Source organism: Acomys minous (assembly GCF_964271855.1).
Source record: "Acomys minous genome assembly, chromosome: 11".
NCBI classification, from domain to species: Eukaryota; Metazoa; Chordata; class Mammalia; order Rodentia; family Muridae; genus Acomys; species Acomys minous.
In genome coordinates, this window is record NC_140492.1 from 7,307,870 (window position 1) to 7,326,201 (window position 18,332).

The 18,332-nt window shown below is 48.0% G+C and overlaps 1 long non-coding RNA gene across 1 annotated transcript in view; it reads left to right on the top strand.

Moving 5' to 3' along the window:
• The first annotated feature begins 5,302 nt into the window (after positions 1-5,302).
• The window catches only part of LOC311608352, a 37,246-nt gene continuing 24,216 nt past the window's right edge, over positions 5,303-18,332 (top strand). Inside the window, exon 1 of the long non-coding RNA XR_014782916.1 lies at positions 5,303-5,380. This is a non-coding gene — a long non-coding RNA (uncharacterized lncRNA). The remainder of the gene's footprint in view (positions 5,381-18,332) is intronic.

The window sequence follows — 18,332 nt, forward strand, 5'->3', positions numbered from 1 at the left end:
AAGAGAGGGAATCCCACAATCACCAGTAGGGAATTCCCTAACCCATGGCTGGTCGCCTCACTCAATGAAACACTGTACACAGAATGACTACTCTGCTCTAAATTTGTAGACACAAAAACATTTGGGGGACAATTTGTCATAACCATGATCCTATGCTGAAACTCTCGTGACAGAGGATACATGATCTTCCAGGCAGTTAAGAATGTCATTTCTACCCAGGGCCCAAGGTCTGACTCAGAGCTCTTCATTTAATCCAGCCCTGTTACTTCCAGTCTTGTTTTCCAAGGTGCTGATTATGATGGTGGTGGTGGTGATAGGTAGTGGTGGTGGTGGGGGTGATGGTGGGGGTGGTGGTGGTGGTGGGGGTGGGGGTGATGGTGGTGGTGGGGGTGGGGGTGGGGGGGTGATGGTGGGGGTGGGGGTGGGGGTGATGGTGGGGGTGATGGTGGGGGTGGTGGTGGGGGTGGGGGTGGGGGTAGTGGTGGGGGTGATGGTGGGGGTGGGGGTGGGGGTGATGGTGGGGGTGGTGGTGGGGGTGATGGTGGGGGTGGTGGTGGGGGTGGTGGTGGGGGTAGTGGTGATGGTGGGGGTGGGGGTGATGGTGGGGGTGGTGGTGGGGGTGGTGGTGGGGGTGGGGGTGATGGTGGGGGTGGGGGTGGGGGTGGGGGTAGTGGTGGGGGTGATGGTGGGGGTGGGGGTGGGGGTGATGGTGGGGGTGGGGGTGGGGGTGATGGTGGGGGTGGTGGTGGGGGTGATGGTGGGGGTGGTGGTGGGGGTGAGGGTGGGGGTGATGGTGGGGGTGATGGTGGGGGTGGGGGTGGGGGTGATGGTGGGGGTGGGGGTGGGGGTGATGGTGGGGGTGATGGTGGGGGTGGTGGTGGTGGTGGGGGTGGGGGTAGTGGTGATGATGGGGGTGGGGGTGATGGTGGGGGTGATGGTGGGGGTGGGGTTGATGGTGGGGGTGGTGGTGGGGGTCATGGTGGGGGTGGGGGTGGGGGTGATGGTGGTGGTGGGGGTGGTGGTGGTGGTGGGGGTGATGGTAGGGGTGATGGTGGGGGTGGTGGGGGGTGATGGTGGGGGTGGGGGTGGGGGTGATGGTGGTGGTGATGGTGGTGGTGGAGGTGATGGTGGGGGTGGTGGTGGAGGTGATGGTGGGGGGGGTGGTGGGGGTGGTGGTGGGGGTGGGGGTGGGGGTGGTAGTGGGGGTGGTAGTGGGGGTGGTGGTGGGGGTGATGGTGGGGGTGATGGTGGGGGTGATGGTGAGGGTGGTGGTGGGGGTGATGGTGGTGGTGGTAGTGGGGGTGGTGGTGGGGGTGATGGTGGGGGTGATGGTGGGGGTGATGGTGGGGGTGATGGTGGGGGTGGTAGTGGGGGTGGTAGTGGGGGTGGTGGTGGGGGTGATGGTGGGGGTGGTAGTGGGGGTGATGGTGGTGGTGGTGCGGGTGATGGTGGTGGTGGGGGTGATGGTGGTGGTGGTGGTGGGGGTAATGGTGGTGGTGGTGGTGGTGGGGGTAATGGTGGTGGTGGTGGTGGGGGTGATGGTGGGGGGGTGGTGGGGGTGATGGTGAGGGTGGTGGTGGGGGGTGGGTCTGCCCACAATGGCTTGCAATGCTGCCAATATTGCACTAGCTGTCTAGTATTGCCAAACTGACTTCATGGCAGGCAAGTTCTGATGCTGGTCTGTTTAAAAATAGTTCTTTAAAATAGTAAGTAAAATTAAACACGAAACTGTAAATAAGAGCCACTATTACACATTTTGTTTACAGATCTACTAATCATAACCCTTGCTTTACTGTCTTCCTTACCCACTGGCTACTCTCCTGTGGAATACATTATGGAATACACACGCACACAAGTATATGTGCACATATATATTTCATACATAGATAGGTTAAAAGTCATATAAATAGGCAACCCGAATAACTGTATTTTTTTTTTTGTTTCAGTCACCTTATAATTTTACCTTTGAAAATAATCTTTAAAAAAAACACACAGTAGAAATAGTACATAGCTGGGTGTGGCACTGCATGTCAGTAAGACTATCTATCCCTTGAGAGATGGAGGCAGAAAGATCAGGAGTCTGAGGCCAGCCTGGGCTACATGAGACCTTACCTTTAAAAATACCAACACAAGCCGGGCGTGGTGGCGCATGCCTTTAATCCCAGCACTTGGGAGGCAGAGGCGGGCGGATCGCTGTGAGTTCGAGGCCAGCCTGGTCTACAAAGTGAGTCCAGGACAGCCAAGGCTAACACAGAGAGACCCTGTCTCGAAAAACAAAAAAAACAAAAAAACAAAAAAAATAAAAATAAAAATACCAACACAAAAAGAACAATATAGACAATGCAGGGTAGGAGCAAGTAAGATCTTAGAGACTGTGAAGATTCTTCCCAAAGTTGCCAATATTCTGATCAAACACATGAGAACGTGGTGCCTGTCTCTGTTCCCGTCAATGGCAGCATGATGTGACTTAGGAAAGTTACAACTTCCAGACCTGACAGACAGACTGCCCCAGCTATTGACAGTCCTCCTTCCGAGGCCTTCCAGGGGCCATTCTGTTACCTCCAACTATGTTGTCTGTAGCTGGTTTGTACAGATGGTCAGGCAATTTATTAAGAGGCTGTGACCCACTCCCTCCACTCTCAAGTTCAGGCATCTTTTTTTGTTGGCCTATGGGGCCAATATATTTCAGGAGCTAAAAACTTTAGGAGCTGGGAGGAAAAGAGAGAAGGGGGTTAGGAGAGCTAGCTCAGTAGGCTGGCCTTACAAGTGTGAGGACCAGGTTCAACTGTGAAATGTCAAGCCCTGGGTTCAGTTAGAGACCACAACTCAGTACATAAGGTGGAAAGTGATTGAGGAAGACACCTCATGTCAGCCTCAGGACCTCATACATGTACATGCACCAGTCTATACATGTGAAAGTTCACACACACACACACACACACACACACACACACACACCCCTCATATTTGTTCGCGCTACTTTTAAAATCTACTTTATTTTGGTCTCTTATACCACTACCTCCCTTCCAATCCCTTGACCCTCGGTAGAAGAGAAAGGTTAGTGGGGAGAGGGGTGTAGGTCTCTTTACTACTTCTGCCTGATTAGGGTCTTTGGGTTCTTTGGGGGCGATACCAACCTCACTCATCAGGATGTCCAGCAGCCCAGCTAACCAGCAACCAGCAGAGGTGGCGGTGGCAGCAGCAGCAGCAGCAGCAGCAGCAGCAGCAGCAGCAGCAGCAGGACAACCCATCAGCCTTCTTCCTCCTCTGACCATTCTTTCTTCTCTCTCTGGGCTCTGATATTTATACCCTCTCAGAGTCCTCAGAATTAAACTATCTGCAGCTGGCAAAGACCATGCCCCCCTACACACACACACACACACACACACACACACACACACACACACACACGAGGCATTTATAGTTAAACTCTCTGGGCTCTGATATTTATACCCTCTCAGAGTCCTCAGAATTAAACTATCTGCAGCTGGCAAAGACCATGCCCCCCCTACACACACATACACACACACACACACACACACACACACACACGAGGCATTTATAGTTAACAGCTGTGGATAAACTAAGGCAGCCCCATATTTCACGCTTGGGATTAAAACAAAAACATGTTTACATAACATAACTGAGTTTTAAAAGAAACTAATACTTCCACTATACATACCCCCCCCCCTTTTTTTTTTAAGAGGAGGAAAGGTCAAGAGGCAGCTGCATAGATTATGATGATAAAGCTCTGATCTCCATCCCCAAACTTCCTCATTACCCCAAGGGAAACAAAATATCTCCTCCTAGGTGTAACAGGGCCAAGATCTTAGCAGGCCCTGAGACCTTAGCACAGCTGACTCCATGATGGAAGAACCACCAGGCTTTAAACCCAGCAAGTACACAGCATCATCTGCTAAAACTGAAACAGACCTAATCCCTCACAGTGCATAGTTCTGGGGAAGTCACTAATGTACTGACCTGCTCTTTGGCTTCTGTGGTTCTGCTTCTGGCTAACTGTTCTTGCTAACTTTAGTACGTCAACCCAGAACATGGTTTTTGTGCTTCAAAGCTCACCCTGAGAAAGGCCTGGGGCTGCACAGAGACAGTGAATATCTAGTGTAGTCTCCGGCCCGCTGACCAAGACTTTCTGTTGGCTTAAACCTGTGTCTGAGGAGTCTTTTTGGACAAACCCCCTACAACACTAGGCTCCCACCCAGTGTAGGCTCTTTAGAACCTCTTTTCATTTTTCTTTAGTTTATGTAAGGCTTTGATGAATAAAGATGATGTGCCATACACTTCCCTGGCCACTGCAAATACAGCCATGAATAAGCAAGCAACCCCTAGTGTGCACTGACCTTATACAAGACCAGTGCAGGAGGAGACACTGACAACTAGTAGACAGACTGCCAGCAAACTTTTGAATCCCGCTAAGGTCTCACCAGCACCCACATTCCTTAAAGGACCGGCGCCTAGGTTGGGTTCCAGGAAAAGGCTCCAGATTGCCCACTGGTGATTCTTACAGCCTGGAATCAGCTTTTGAAACCAATAACGCCCACGGGCAGAAACAGCTGGGTCATCTAGTCAACGATGGGCCAATATGCACCCCCCAACCTCCCTCTATGAAAGAAACATGAGGCACGGGGCGGGGTGTGGGGTGTGGGGTGGTGGTGGGGCGGGGTAGCCTGGACTGGAGAGAGGGAAACTTAGCCGGGTACAGGTGACTGCAATGTTAAGATCTCAACAAAGAACACACCTGGGAACAGTTTCGGAGAACTGGCTCGGTATATTTGGGGGTGGGGGATATTTACAGCCCTGGGGAGGTAGCCAGGGTCTCTGGGGCAAGGTTCGCGTGAACAGGGTCGGGGGAGGGGCTGGGGGGGAGCGCAGGGGATGGTGGGGTGTCGGATGCTTCATTTGCATACTCGGGGCCCTGGGGGTGGGGAAAACCTTGCGTAATAAATTCTACTAGGGTTGATGGTGGGGCAGCTGACTTTAGGGCGGCCAGGCTGGAGCTCGGGGGAGGTAGCTAACTCCTGTCTCCCTCACGTTAGAGGTACTGGGCTTGAAGCTCCCTCAAGCCTTTCTCCGACCACCCTTCCTCATAACCCTGGGCCATTACGGCCTCACAGAGGCGTGCCAGCCAGCTGACAAACAAACCTTCTCTTTTCTCCCATAACAACTCCTCCATTTGACAGAGGCTGGGATTGAAGCTTGTAACTACTGTTCCCCTCACTCATCTCTCCCAGCAGATGAAGACAAAGGAGCCCTGACGACAGCTGTCTCTGGAGTTTTCTGTGATGTCAAATGGCCCAACTCACCCTGGTATCAGAGGAAACGGAGAAAGACTATCTGTCCAGTTGGACCCTGGACCAAGTCGGTGAGCGGGGATTCAAACCCACTGTGCTTGCTGCCCCAGGTGCACACTATATAGGGTCCATTTTTATTCACATAAAGCCATACTATGGGTTATCAGAGGACATTATTAAACCCATGGGTGTGTACAGGGTCTGAAACACACACACACACACACACACACACACACACACACACACACACACACGTATATACTTAAATACAGAGGAAAAAACTACATAAAGTGTTGCAAACATAGAGGAAGTTGTGGCTGAAGAAAGAGAGTTACGATAAGGCCTCTCTACTAGGGACACCTGACGGGGTGTGCAAAGCCATTTTCCAAAAGCCTGCGAGGTGGCATTTGCTCTAATCTCCTGGAGCTCACATTCCAAGAGATCTCCCACAGTTGTGGTCTGGTAGAGTCTCCTCTGTCCCTCCTCACCCTGCTGGTAGACAGGGCTCCAGAACACAGGCACTGCAAGCTGTGCCTTCCTCTGGGTTAATGGCCCATGGCGGTGCGCTGGAAATGGCAGAGTGTTAGTGTAAAGAGGCAGGATTGTTTGCTTAACAGTCAAGTGACAAATTATTTAATTAGTGCATATGCCATTTATGGCGGCAGCTGTGATCATTGGTGCTAATTGCAATGCAGTCTTAATTTATCGTAGGTCTATTGCTGCACCATGCTAATGCGATCATTATAAATGGCCATTATGGCCCTGCGCTGTGCTTGAAAACCAGAGCAGCTTCCCCTCGTGGGGGAACCCACACTCCTCCTCCTGGCCAAGGATGTAGTACAGGAAAAGTGCTCTTTTAAATCTTCCCCTGATCTCTTGGGCTGGTTTACTGCAGGAACTACTGACCTTCAGCTTGGCTGTGACCACAACCTGAAGGACAGAGGACAGTGGCTTCCTGAGCTACCTGGCTTTGAGATCTGAGCTCCTTGTATGCCTACTACTTGCAGAGACACTTTCCATCCCCCATTACTCTAAGTGGGACATATTTTAGAGGCCCATGCATGGGGGACTCTGGGACACACACACACACACACACACACACACACACACACACACACACACACACGGACAAATCCTGGTAGCCAGTGGAGCTTCTGCAACTTGAAAGCAAGAACAGGCGATCAAAAGTAGCCATTACAGGGCTGGGGGAATGGCTCAGGCAGTGAAACATTTGCTGAGGGCATGAGAACCCGAGTCCAGGTCGTGAGAGTCTAAAGCTGGGTGTGGTAGGATGCGCCAGTCTCAGAGGCTGAGAGGGGCAGCCAGCCTTCATAACTGAAGTGGTAAACAGGTTCAAATTAAGGCTGAAACTGACTGAAGAAAACACCCTGTATTTAACTCTGCCCTTAGCAAGCATACAAACACACACATACCATGCTCACTTATATAAGCATGTGCACACACACACACACACACACACACACACACACACACACACACACCCATGCATGCAAACAGGCATGCAGACACACACACACAGTAGCCATTCAGACCCCCCAAAGTCAAGGCTGAGGTTGGTAAGGACTTGTTGTGATGCGGCAGAGAACAGGACCCCAGTATTTACAGATAAGGCAGACAGGCAGCGGCGTTATAACCTCCCATTAAGCATTTTATTTACTACTAGAAAAAGACCAGGAAGTTGGTTCTAGTTAAAAACCACGCTGAAGTCCATTGGAGAAGGCACCTGGGGAGCAGGCAAGGATAACACTAAAGTCTCTCTGCTTAGCATAGCCGGGCGTGTTTATTGGCGAGGCCCAATCTCCCCTTTCTGGAAAGCATCTTCCTTCCATTTCCTTACAATCTCCACAATGGCAGCCTGGGAGGCTGTGCATCCCTAGTTGATGAAGAGAGCGCACCCCCACCCTGGATGCCTTATGGTAGATAAAATACAGGGCAAATCTCGATTCCAAATTCGTCATTTTAAAATATTTATTGTTCTTATGAAGCAGATTTAGCCAGGTATTCTGTGCTCTTACTTGTGTCAATCTACTGCTCCTGGGGGAGGAGATGTGGTGAGGAGAGACCCAGCTCTTTCTGGAACCTTCAGCCACTTGCTACCACCAACCTGCCTCCATGCACAAACCACACGGCAAACCCCTTGCCCTTCGGAGCCACCTGGCGGCTGGGTGCCAATCACGCAGCACGAGTTGCCTGGGAGTCCCTCTTGCCACTTTTGCCTCTTGTCCTCGCTAGTGCCAGGAAATGCCTGCTGGGGAGAGCTGGGCCCCTTCCCCTCTGCGCTGCCAGGTCCCCCACTTTCCTTCCTCAGCCACTACCTCAGATAAAAGGCTTTATTAAATCAGGCAAACATCAGGCCCAGAGCTCAGCTGTAAGTTAACCAGGCAACAGGGGAGAATGGATAAAAGTCCCCCGTGGCAGCATCAGCATAAAAGGGGGCCCAGGCAATTGGGGTTGGGGGGACACAACAGAGGGGACAGTAGCCAGGACCTGGCCCTGGCCCTAATTTTCAGGTGGCCACTGGTCAGGACTGTCAGCTGTGTCTGTCCCCCAGACAGCAAATTGAAAACAGCAAATGTAGCTGGATTCTTTTTTATTTCTTGGCCCCCCTCCCCCTCTTTTTCCTTTCTTTCTTTCTTTCTTTTTTCTTTTACTTTTTTTTTTCTTCTGTCAATGTAGAATACAAGGCCACTGCCAAAAACATATCCCACACAATTAAACATCAGATGGTGACTCCTTTCCCACAGCTTGCCTGAGTGAAAACAGTGAAATTATACCCATGTTTTCCTGGCGAGTCCCCTGGTGTCCTTGCAGGGGCCAGGCCGGTGCTGGCTCTTGTTCGTCTGCTTTTTGTTCCCAGGTCCGCAGTGTTTTTAGCGCTGGACACCATTCAGCCGGCCTTCGGCATTGTGTGTCGCTTCGCATATGGTTCATCCGTTCCAAATGTGTGCGTGTACCCAGAAAATGCAGCTTTTCATTATGTATTCTCTATGTAACAGAAAAGATTAAGATATAAGCCTGGTGAATGCGGGAGGAATTAGTTGGACAGATGAATAAGAGGAAAATGAATCTAGAATGATGTGGATTTCGTCTAATGATTGTGGGAGGGCGCTAAGGACTTGCTGGTAGGTTTCAGCCCTTTTAATCCCAGGCTGTGTGTGTATTTTGGCAGGAGAAATATCCCATCTCTAAGGGTATGGCCAGACACACAGGCTTGCATGCACTTGCACTACAGTGTGGTACACTTGCACACACATACTCACTTATATAAACATCCTCCAAAAAGGCAGGGGAGAGACTCCCTGAAACCGGGCATCCAAGTCTGAAGGTCCCCAAACTATCTTTAGAGCTAAAAAAATAAAATAAAAAAATTTAAAAAACCGGTTTTTTGTTGTTGTTGTTGTTGTTTTGTTTTGTTTTTGTCCAGTTTTAAAATAAAATGCAAGCGGAAAGCTTCCGTGATGTCTTCTTTCTGTATTTCATCTTAGTTTGTCCATCAGGACTTAGATAAAGGGTCCAGGCTGAGAAAGGGGGTTCTGCCAGGACTCTATCACTGGCCAGCAGGCAAAGCTAAAATGCTTTTAGCTCTTGTTACATTGGCACCCAAACTGGGGACTCCCCAAAAGCCATGGCCATTTATGTTTCATACACCCAGTGCCACTTGAGACTCACACCACGGTTAATTAAAAGTGCTAACTGGACAGCTGTAAAAGATGTTTCGAGTGTAATTGTTTAATAGCATTTACTTAAGGGTTTAACAGGATGTCTGAACAGAGAGAAATCAGCTTTAGACTTACTTCCTCCAACACTTTCCAGAGAAACTTTTTTTTTCCAGGCAATTTTAATTGAAAATCAGGATTTGCATCACAATGGAGATATTTCAAACGTGTAAATACAAAGGCTGCAACTTCAGAGACCTCTTGGTCAGCCCCTAGCTTTCCAGTTCATCTTAAAGGCTCGGAGGAGCTTTTCAGATTCAGGCCAGAGGAGGCTCTGCTTTCTGCTCACTGTGGAAATTCATGCTGCAGACTCCTTTGGGCAACTCCTGTGTCTCCTGCTCTAATCTGGAGAAGGGGACAAGTCTTACCTACATCAGTTGTCATTTAATTCACAGATACTTTGACAGGCAGATAGGCGCATGTTAGACTATCCAATTAATTGACATCAGAAACAACCCTTTCAGAGATTAGCAGAGTCAGACAAAAGCTAATCCCCGCATTGTTGTATATTCAGTGTATTTTGGTGTCCCTGGCATATGTGAGGTCCACAACTTGGACGGTTTTATTTATTGCAGGAAAAAGGACTTGAAGATGCCACATCCTACTGACGAGCAGTAATAGTGATTTTTTTTCCTCTCTTGATTGAAATGACTTGGTTTTCGTTTTTTAACACATGATATGAAGAATACTTGAAAGAGTTAGCTGCAGCTTTATATGATTCTATAGCTTGATCTTATTTAAAATTTATCCATTTGTGTGTGTGTATGTGTGAGTATGTGTGAGTATGTGTGTGAGTGTGTGTGTGTGAGTGTGTGTGTGTGTATGTGAATGTGTGTGTGTGAGTATGTGTGTGAGTATTTGTGTGAGTGTGTGTGTGTAAGTGTGTGTATGTGAATGTGTGTGAGTATGTGAGTGTGTGTGTGTGTGTGTGTGTGTGTGTGTGTGTGTGTGTGTGTGTAGGTCAGAGGGCAGCTTTGGGAAGTCAGTTCTTCCCCTCACCGTGGGGTCTGGCATCAAGCTCATGTTACCTGGTTTGTAAGCTTAGTGTTCAACTGACTTAAAAGTGCTGTGTCACCAACCCTATTTTTTGTGGTTTTAAAACTTTCTTTTTGAAACCTTCCCTTTCTTATTTGTTTTGCATCTCTTGACACTGAAGGCTGCCCGCAGTGTGTTGTTGAATGGCGCACATGTGTTCCTCCCTCAGCCTTTGGAAGGCTTCTTTCCTGTAACTGAAATGCAAGAGCGTTCAATCCCACCCTACACCCTGTCCCTCCTAACTGTTCACCGGCGCTTGATAATGATCCTGTCCACCAGGATGAAGCTGTGAGAAGTCATTCCAGGCTCAGCGATTTATTCTTGGGGTTTTTTTTTTTCTTCCTCTATTTTTTTCTTTTTAAAGTTCCAAGTTATTTTTCCCTCAGCCTATCCCAAGACTGGATCTTGGGAACATGGAGCCAACTGAAGTGTCGCCTGATTCACATGCCCGTTTTTGTACACACTGCCATCTTCTAATGATCCTTTAGGCTAAAGAGGCTGGCGAGTGTTTTGTCCTCTTAATTAATGTAAAAATGTAACAAACCAGAGCCATGGCTCCTTGGCTGCTTTGGAAGCACTGGGAAACAGACTGTGGACCCTCCCGTCTTTTTTTCCTCTTGGGTCCTCTCTAAGTGCCATGTGGAGGCATAAAATCTTTCCCCCAGCCTGAAATCTGTTTTATTTTTCCCCAGTGTTTTACTTTAAACTTACTTATTTCATGCTATGAGGGTTCTTTTTTTTTTTTTAACCTGCATGTATGTATCTGTTTGTACCATATGAGTACCTAGTATCTACAGAGGTCAGAAGAGGGCATCAGATCCCCTGGGACTAGAGCTAAGGGTAGTTGTGAGCCACCCTGGGGTGCTGGGATCTAAACCTGGATCGCATGCGAGAGCAGCAAGTGCTCTTAATCACTGAGCCACCCCTCTGGTTTTTGTGTTTTGTTTTTGTTTGTTTGATGTTTTTGGTTTTGGGGCTTTTGTTGTTTTTGGTTTTTGAGACAGGGTTTCTCTGTGTAGCTCTGTCTGTCCTGGACTTGTTTTGTAGACCAGGCTGGCCTCGAACTCACAGAGATCCACCTGCCTCTTCCTCCCTGAGTGCTGGGATTATAGGTGTGCACCACCACACCTGGGTTTACTCTACCCATTTAAATTACAATGGAAGTTGTGTTTCTATTAGAATCTCTCTCTCTCTCTCTCTCTCTCTCTCTCTCTCTCCCTCCCTCCCTGCCTCATTTTAATCTAGAAATTTTAAGTATATTCTAGAATCTCAACAAACAGTCTGCTTTTGCGTTAAACAACACACACACACACACACAGTGGTGTCAACAGAAAACTTAATCATAATTTGCATGACAGGACAAAAGGGACAAGCCCCCTGCTTTGTCCTTGTGTGTATTTGAGGGTACTACAAGTGTTGTAGCTTCCAAAGTGTCTTTCTGTGCTAAACACAGGGCTGGACCGTGGAAAATCAAAAAACAAACTGGCCATTTGGGAGGGTAGTCACTTTCTGCTGTAGCAGGGAGGAATGCGCCCTGAGCCTGTTATCTCAGACTTACTTCCGCCTCTCCAAGGCTTCCAAGGTAACAAATGGAGATAGGTCACCCACCTTCAGTCTCACAGCAGGACCAGTGGAGGAGAAAGGGAAACCTGTTGGCTTTTGGAGCCTCCCATCGAGATGAAAGGGGAATTAAACGGTGTCACCCCTGTGGCATCGCCAAAGCAAAATCGGGTGGCTTTATCTGGGCTCTTCGGAGCTCTTTAAGGCTTGACGGTCTGGATTGAAATCTATATAGTACATTCATTCACTAAGTCAAGATTAATAGCATGGGCCTGTGTCCTGGGGGCGAGCTTCCAAAAGGCATTGGGAAAGAAAGCAGGTCTCGCTTTGAAATGCTTCCTATGATGCACAGGTCAGAAAAAAAAATTTTTTTTTAATTCCCTAATAAGAATTCCTTTGGCATCTGATTAACATTCATAATGTGTTTTCCCCTTCCCATATAGACACATTTTGCCAGGTCTCCTCCAGCTCAAATACTGCTGAGTCAAATACTTTGTCTTAGAATTGATTGCTGGTGGGTGGTACTCTGTCCCCCCCATGTCCCCCCCTCCCCCCTTCTGTCACCCTGCTTGTAAGGGTCACTCTTGCTTTTGTTGCACCGGCCTCCCTGGTTTCTCTACAACACCCAGCAATTGCTGTATTTACAACCAGAAGTGATCTAAGCTTATTTTGAAAACATGGTTTCAAGTAAAATTGGAAACAAAATACTATGAATAATAGTAGATTTGGTACTAAATTATCTCAGTCCAAAAACACGATTTTGTTTGCTTTCTGCTTTGCCCTGCAACCAGAGTATATCATAAACGAACAAACAAGCAGGAGTCGAGGATGGTTGCCTAAGAAAACAACCCTGCCAGCCATGCAAAGAAGAAGAAACCTGCCTGAGAAAGTTAAGTTTGAGACCCCCTTCCCTGACAAGGCTGCATTCCCGGAGGGAGCGCTCTTTCCATGGCAAAAACTTCCCAAAGCTGAGAACGTTCTCGCATTCACTCATTCACTTTCACCGCATTCACTTTCTTTCATGCAGGGGCCATGTTTAATGTTTTTTTTTTTTTTTTTTTTTTGCACTTTGGGAAGATTTATATTTAAAAGACCCCACACAGAGGTCAGCGGCTTTGAGCTCATTTTAAACTCTGGGGACTGCTACATGGTTTTCACCCTGGGGCATGTGTTAGCCAAGCAAGTCTTAGAAGGAGCAGCAGCAGTCTAGTGTTCTGAGAGGCCACCCCACCCGCTGCAAATTCTGTCCTTGGCTTTGTGTTTTCTAACCAGCTCGGGTGAACAGCCTGTAGATGCTTCTTCGCTTGCGGTGCTAAGGGAGCAGGTTTCACATTTCAGGGCAAAAGACGGAAGTGAGCACCTGGGTCCAGCGCAGCCTGGTGCGAGAGCTTCTTATTGTGAGTGGGTTAGTGTTGCTGTCTGCTGTTTTACTGGTGTCTGAGTAATCCTGCTGGTCGCTAAGCGTAAACCCAGGTTTTATCTGATCTATGAACAAAACTTTCCCCCTGTTGGACAGAAGGTGGTCTGGGTGGGTCAGGGCAGGGGTCACTGGAAGGGGCAACCCGAGGAAGCCTGTGTGTTCACAGCAACCACTTTTTACAATTAGTTGAGAGAGAGAGAGAGAGAGAGAGAGAGAGAGAGAGAGAGAGAGAGAAGCCAATATGGCTTGAACTGGCACTTTTGTGAGTCCCTGAGTCTGGACAGTGCAATTGTCCCAGAAAACAATGCTTACATCTTCATTTGAAAGTAGAAAAAGAAAAAGAAAAAGAAATTTAAGTGGAAAGAGAACAACATATTTCAAGCAGCAAAATCCCTGTCGGACGGAGCCGTTTGAGGGTTTCATTTGCTTTGGTGTCTGGAACTCTATACATCCCCACCCCACCCCACCCCCACCCCCGAATCCAAGTGCATTGCCTGAAAATGCAGGGCGAGTACACCATCCCAGCCAGCTCTCCCTGGCTGACAGGTCACTCGTGGAATCTAAACTGAAGATGAATGCTGTGACCTCACTTGTGTGTGGCATCCCAGAAGGTGACCTGGTTGAAGTAGGTTGCAGGCTGGGTAACAAAGGGCATGGAGGACTTGCACTAACATAGCTAGAATCCCAGTTAGGTGGGCTCGAGAGCTCTAAGATGGCGTATGGTAATGTAGTCTTAAAAAACTCACAGCGGACATTAAATGTCTTCACAAGAATGAGAAGTAATGGGTCATAATGCATTTGTAATTAGCTAGAATTAGGAATCTTATCATACATATCTGCTTTGAAATCCGTATTGTACATGCCAAGCAGACACTGTTATCTGTCAGTAAATAAATGAAAAATTAAGAAAGACGAATAATTTGGAAGCACATCCCTTGAATCCTAGGGTGCTTCTGAGCCCAGAAGTAAGGTGCCCCCAACCTCATCGGTTCTCCTGTGGACACCCCAGCTTTCAGCCAGACACAGATACACTTGGAATAATGCTTCTGTGCTCCCCTGACTGGCTTCAAGCTGAGCATGACCTTGAGACTGAGTTCCAGACAGGAGCTCAAGGCAGGGGTGTTGTACCACTTCTGGCAAGTGTCCTTAGGGGGAGGACATTCCTTTATCTGTTGTCCTTGCTCCATGTTGAATAGGAGGCATCCAGCAGTGGCAGCAGAGACCACACCTTGTGAAGTCTCCCAATAGCAGGGAGCCGGTATAAGGACAGTGGAAACCCACAGGCGAGAGAATAAAAATGGACATACAACACACACACACACACACACACACACACACACACACACACACATACACACACACACACACACACTCCAACAAATGTTTCGGAAATCTAACGGGCAAGGGTACAATAAAACTTTAAGATAAAGCAGGCTGTGTGGCCTTGGCTGAGGCGATGGTCTCTTGGCCAGAACACTGAAAAGCAAAACTAACCAATGGCAGGCCACTGTGTGGCAGCAGGAGGCGATGTCTTTGGGTTGTGAATGATGCCCTAAAGAGAAAGCACGGCCCTGAGAAAGGGGAAAAGTCATCGACAAGCCATATGTCTAGGAAGGGACAATGATTTAGCCTATATATGAAAAAGTCTTACAGCTCACTAGCAAAAGGACTACCGAATTAAAAACAGATGAAGGATGTGAGCATACATCTTCCTAGGATGTGCATCAGTGTGTCTTTACATACAGAGGACATGTTCTAGTATCCTCTCTAAGATGTATGTGACAAATTAGCTGCCATTATTATCCACCTGAGAAATGCAACTTAGAACGGCAGTGAGGCACCAGCTCATATCCATGAGAACGGGTGAGACTCAGAGATAGGTAATTACAAGTGTCCGTGAGTGTTTGGAGACACTGGAACCCTCCTGCCTTGCTGGTGGGGGTTTGTAATGATGCGGCTGATTAGGAAAACAAGTTGGCAGATCCCCAAAAGCTTAAAAATAGAGAAGCCATATGCCCCAGTAATTCTACCCCTCGGTTTATATCCAAGAGGAATGAAAACATATGTCTAAGCAGAGCTGCTAGATAAATGTTTACAGTGGCATTGTTCACAAACAGGAATAGGTGGAGACAGCTGATGCTGGGACTGTGGAAAAGACGCTGGAGATGAAGAAAACTTGAGGTCAGGGGTCAGGTGCGGGTCCCCTCTATCTGCTTCTTTTAAGAGCTATGCAACTCTCAGACCAAATAACCCGAGCTCCCGTAACTCAAGAAAGTCACATCTAACCTTGAAGGAACCATTTAATACATATTTTTCCTTTTTTTTTTTTTTTAAGTTTTGAGACTAGAAGCTGAAGGATCCAGGCCTCAAAGCAACTAACTTTCATGCTTTCTCAGCCCAACTGTTCTCTCATTTGCTTTCTGTTGGTATGACAAACACCACAACAAAAGGCAAATTGGGGAGGAGAAGCTTTATTTAATTTACAGATTATAATATAAGTCCCTCATCACGGGAAGCCACAGCAGGCACTCAAGGCAGCAGCTGAAGAAGAGCCCGCGGAGTAATGCTGGTTTGCCCCCAGGCTCATGTTTAGCTACCTCTTATACAGTGCAGGCTTACCCACGTAGGAACGGTGGTGCCCACAGTGGACTGGGCCCTCCCACACCGGTTAGCAGTTAAGGAAATGCATCACAGACATGGTCAGAGGCCAAAATGGAGGCAAATCCTCAGCTGCAGTTTCCTCTTCCTGAGTACGTCAAGTGGATAACTAAGATTAGCCATTGTGCCAACCCTCTAAAAATACATACAAAACACTGTTGAGGGTTCAATACACAAATTTTAAAAACTCTTGTGTGCTGTTATAAAGAATGAAACCCCCAAACATTTGATTTTACCAATAAAGACTCAGGAGCCAGATGCTGGGGTGAAAATGTGCTAGCTCAGAGAAACAGAGAAAGCACCCAGCTGACCTTCCTGCTCAACTTACATCCCAGAGGAAAACCCAAAAAGCCCAAAGTGCTAAAGAGCTTGCTAGCTCAAAGCTCAAAAGCCCACTTCTTCTTAACCATACTGTCTTAAATACCCTTCAACTCAAAGTCCCTCCCACTCTTTAATTCCTGTCAGCTGGTTTCTTGCTCCACCTCTTGACCTAGCATTAATTTTTATTAAATCCTGTGTACAGAAAGCTCTTGGATTAAAGGTGTATGTTAAGGCTGAACTACACCAAACAAGAAATAGGTTTTCACGGTTCACAATCTAGGGGTTAACAATGGGATCAAATATCCTGTAACACTTGTGACAATGCATCAGACTTATTTTTAAGTGTGTGTGTGTGTGTGTGTGTGTGTGTTTGTGTGTGTGTGTGTGTGTGTGTGTGTGTGTGTGTGTGTGTGTGTGTGTGTGTTTAGGTGGCTACTGTGGCCTGAAGAGAGTGTCAGATGCCCTGGAGCTGGAGTTACAGGCATGGTGCTGGGAACCAAATTCAGGTCTTCTGCAAAAGTAGTGAGTGTTCTTAAGTCCTGAGCCCTCCAGGACCTGTCAAGTGACTCTACAGTCTTTGTCAAATGACAAGGTCTTTTCTATGTATTTCTGATGCATAGATAAACCTAGTCTTCCTAGTAACTCCGCAAGTACTGTCACCATCACTCCCATTTTTACATAAAAAGAAACAAGTATAGGTTAAGTCACTTGTCTAAATCCAGCCTAGCAGTACATGGTGGAACTTGAGCAGCAAAGCTCTACTGTCTATCTATCTATTTATCTATCTATCTATCTATCTATCTATCTATCTATCCTTCCGATGATGATGTTGTTGTTGGTTGGTTGGTTGGCTGGTTGGTTTTTTTTGAGACAGAGTTTCTGTGTAGCCTTGGCTGTCCTGGGAATCTATCTTCTTAAGCATGTTGCTATTCAGTTTCCCTCTAATGAAACATAGTGGTCTATGAGTAAGGCTCATCTATGTGTGTGATGGGTTGGCTGCTCAAAGGAACCATTGTTAACCTTACAGAATGTACACACACACACACACACACACACACACACACACACATACACACTCACATTGACTTTCTTTGGGGACCCAGAGCACTATCTAGATGAACCACTAGGAATCAGTTAGGACTGCAAACCAACACATACCCTGAATGCCTGTCGGAAACCCCAGAAATACTCATTTTTACCGCACCAGCCCATTATCCAACAAAATAATGACCTAGTTTTTTCCTAGACAGCTCCTGCTGTTTTGAAGGCAGTCGCAGACCTCTGTGTGTTTCAAAGGTTCCCTCCTTAGGGCATCCAAGAATGCATTGGTGGATGAGGAAATGAGAGAAAGGGCCACGCTGTGGAACCCAGGAGTTCCACGAGGTATTACAGGGACTCTGTGGGGAGAAGGTCAAAAGCAAGCCATGTGAGAGAAATGTCCCCTCGCCCTCCCCTGCCTGCAGACTCCTCCCAGAACCCCCTCCACTTCAACCAGAGAGCTCTGCCTGTGTGATTTTTGTGTTTTTAAATTAATGTGTCACTGAAAAGTCATTCAGAACAACCCCAAAGAGAAGGAAGAGGAGGGCACACCCCACATTCCTACCGCTCATCCTGTCACACGGCTGGTGACACTCTAGCCCCCCCACCACCCACGAGATCCCATAGCTGCCCCAACTCCTATTTACTCACATGTAGGCTACAAAGCTCATCATCCCCTGGAGGGCATCCCTCAGCTAAACTATCAAGAAGCTGAGTCATCTGTCCAGTCTTCCTTGACACAGGTGTCCACTGGTAGGCCACTCAGACATAGTGTCCTTCCATAAGGCATGGACGCTAGCCTTGCTCTTGGGATATCTAACCCTGGACCAGTTAGTCTTCACGTTGGCTTGGTGACTTGTGAGACCTTCGGTGGGAGGCATTTGGGAACCATTTAAGCACAGCTCCCCATCTTCCTGCCTGCTCGCTATCCCTGGATCCCAGAAGCTTTGCTTCTGCTCTCCCTCTGCTTCTGAATTCCCAGTGGCAGTGGAAGCAGCAGTAGCAGCAGCAGCAGCAGCAGCAGCAGCAGCAGCAAGAGCAGCAGGAGCAAGAGCAGCAGGAGCAGCATCAAAGCTTGTGAGAAAGCATCTCCTAGGCCCAGATCCAGTGCACTGGAGTCAAGAACGCCACAGGCGGCACTGCAGTCTGAGTGTGCAGCTGGCTGGAGTCTGAGAACCTCCGCAGCAGCTCACTGGAAAAGGCAGTGTCTACGGGGGCCTCTCTAGGCCACTGCAAGCCAGCAATCGAGGGGCA